We start from the raw sequence: 3219 nt of genomic DNA on the forward strand, positions 1-3219 counted from the left end.
GTATACAAATTTTTCATAATGAAATTGATATCCCATTTTGATTTGTACTTCCACTTTGCAACATATTCAAGAACAAGAAGCTACCACACTTAATTTCCAACCACTGTCATTAATTAACCAAGATCTCACTAGTCTGTAATTCACCTTACTGTAGTGATTTTATTGATTCATCTGTATGTTTTCTTCATTTTCCTTTGAAGTTGTACCAAGAGTTCATAATAAGGTGGAGAGTGTCTAACTTGAATGCATTCACCAAACACCCTGCTTAAAGTAACACCTCGGCCTTATTTCAGAACAAAGGCTTTACCTTCTTCAGCAACACTAATCAACAGTTTTCTATCCCCCAGTAAAGGTGTTGATTTGATGAAAGGTGAACTTTACGCAGGGTGTTTGTACAGGCCATACTGAGAGTTAGACAATCTCCCCCATACAAATCAGTATTACGAACTCTTGGTTATACAGTATAGGTAAACAAAGATAAGTTTCTCTCCCATCTTATTCTAGGATTTCTATTGACAAGGAAAATTCAATTATTTGTATACAGGCTCAAAATTGAGAAAATATAAAGAAAGTGAATTAATATTATACAGTCAGTTTGCTTTTGGATATTTAATGTCTCCAACCACAACAAAAATTCGATGAATCCATGCATCTCATCACTGGTTGTCTGAACATTTTGAAAGTGATACCTCACTCAATCAACCATATATTCTATTTATTAGACTGAATAAAGTCATGATTACCCGGCCTAAACAATCACTTAATTAATGTTTTATAATTATCCTATTCCATTTTCCTGGAGGTTCCACTGATAAAATGCAATTTCAGCAATGATAGCAGTTAGCCAAGCTACAAATTGATTCAGAAAGCATTCCATTCTGTAAAATAGACCCCATCCAGAATTCAACTCAGTACTCAGGCTGAGATATCTGACAATAGTCCACTACTCTGTTAATGAATCATTGATGTTCACACAATATAGCCTCCTTGAGGTATCTGAATGTTTGCTCCTCACACACTGCACAAAATTCCTTTAGATTCTGCTTAGACCAGCTTGTCACCATACTTGTTTCCTTTGTAGTGTAGCTATACACATACTGATTTATGCCGATTAGAAAGGCTGGGCCTCAGACTGTACATTCTAAAGTCAAGTAAGTAAAAATAACTCACATACTAGTAAAAACAAGTCATGCATTAAGTTCCCTACTTGATATATCCGAAGATGAACACACTGAGTCAGCTATTCCCACAATTAGTACTTCGTTACTAATGACAACCAACAAGAATCCACAATCGATCCTTAAATTCGTTTCATCTTTCTTGGGGTACGTTTGATTACCTGCTGGAAGTGCCACTGATAACTTGTACAGCAATGGTAAGCTTCAATCTGAGAAAGCATTCCGTTCCGTTCCGTTCCGTAGAATAGACCCCACCCCTCGGATACCACGTAGTTAGCAGGTGGGGCTGATCTAGATAATGATTATCACATAATAGACCTGCCTAGGTCTGGTCTTTGTTCCGACATTTATTATAGCTGCACATGTGTAAGATTATAATAGCTATACACAGTTGACTACTGACTATCCGATGACTAATCCCGAGGGGGACTAATCCTCTTTGAAGCGAACTTGCACTGCACATCGAGCTACACGTGTAATTGTAATTGTTAAACAGGGACTCAGCATTAAACCAAATATTGATTTTCAGTGGAGCAACATATTCCAAATTAAATAAGAAATCATAATTTTGAGGTAAAGTGCTGGAAGGAATTTTACGCTTGTGTAGGAAGCATGATTCCTACATGTGTAGAGCTTTATTGAGAATTTTTGCAGAATTATGTAGGAAATATTGCCACTCTGTTGAATTTTGTAAGAAAGATTCCTACACATGGCACAAAGTGTAAGACATCTTCTTGCAGTGTAGGAATAATTCTTACAAGTATAGGAATAATTTCCACAAGTGTAGGAATTGTTCTTACAAATGTAGGAATTATTCCTACATAGTATGTCATGTGTAGGAATCTTTCTTACAAAACTCAACAGTGTGGGAATATTTCCTACAAAATTTCTTAATGTTGCCCTACACATCATTGGCATGTAGGAACCATGCTTCCTACACAAGGGTAAAATTTGGTACATCACAGAAAAATTACTGTGTTTAGAGGAAAAACTTGCCACATCTTAAAGTTTTGGCTTCTTATTTAGTTTGGAACATGTTGAGCCCTGTGAGCAAAAGAAGAGTACAAAACACACCAAAAAATAAACATGTACACAAAGTCAATACAAAGAAATGATATTTAAGTTGTTTGAAAGATGAAATAGTAGCTTCCACAACAGTTGATTGTAGATTGCTCTACAGAACACACCCATGATAATTTCCCAAAATTGGTATATACCCTGGAAATAAAGAGACGATTGGTATTACGGCCAACTGGCATGGCCAGTCACGTCTTTAGAGTATCAAAAAATATCTTGTAAATGGAGAAATTTTTGTGCATGGACTTAAAAACTTGAATAGCCAACACTCTAAATTTTCTTAACAAACTTGGACTGCACTCTTTCAGTCATGTTGGTTAATTTAGCAGTAGTAGGACACCAAACAGCGTCACAATAATCAAGCAGACATCACAAAAGCAGTATAAAGTACAGAGTACAGCTGGTGGCAGTTACCCATAGCAAAGAATGGAGACAATTCGGGGTTTTTCTCTAGAGACCATATTAGAGATTTATAAAATCCAGAACAGTGTAGAGTCAATTATAACTCCTAGGTATTGAACAGGATCTACTTGAACAAGTAAAATACCTCCAACTGAAAATTAATATTAAGTGATCTATTTGCAATTTTCTGTCAACTTCCTATGAGCATTGAACTGGATTTCACAACATTTAAACTCAATTGAGAACTGCACAGCCAATTACAAGCAACAGCATCCAAATCAGATTGCAAGAATGTCTCTACTATGCTCAAATCCAAATGGTCACAGTGCAATTCAGCATCATGAGCATACAAATCTAAAAGTGAGTGCTGGATGACAATCAGCCATAGATCCTTGGGGAACACCACTTGACACTTGACCCCAGTCAGATAGTTTACCACTAAACAGAGCTCTTGGAATTCCAGCCACATGGAATTGTGGTTTTAGTAATAGGAGCATTCTGCATGTATTTTTCTGCAGTTTGTACAGTACGGACTTGGCCTATGCCATACAATGAGTCCAGG

General features: G+C 36.5%; 1 long non-coding RNA gene across 1 annotated transcript in view; it reads right to left on the reverse strand.

Annotated features, from left to right (window-relative positions):
- LOC136250391 (uncharacterized) overlaps positions 1 to 3219 on the reverse strand; it is a 110734-nt gene that overhangs the window by 26399 nt on the left and 81116 nt on the right. The window lies entirely within an intron of this gene.

Source organism: Dysidea avara, chromosome 3, assembly GCF_963678975.1.
Source record: "Dysidea avara chromosome 3, odDysAvar1.4, whole genome shotgun sequence".
Lineage (NCBI taxonomy): Eukaryota > Metazoa > Porifera > Demospongiae > Dictyoceratida > Dysideidae > Dysidea > Dysidea avara.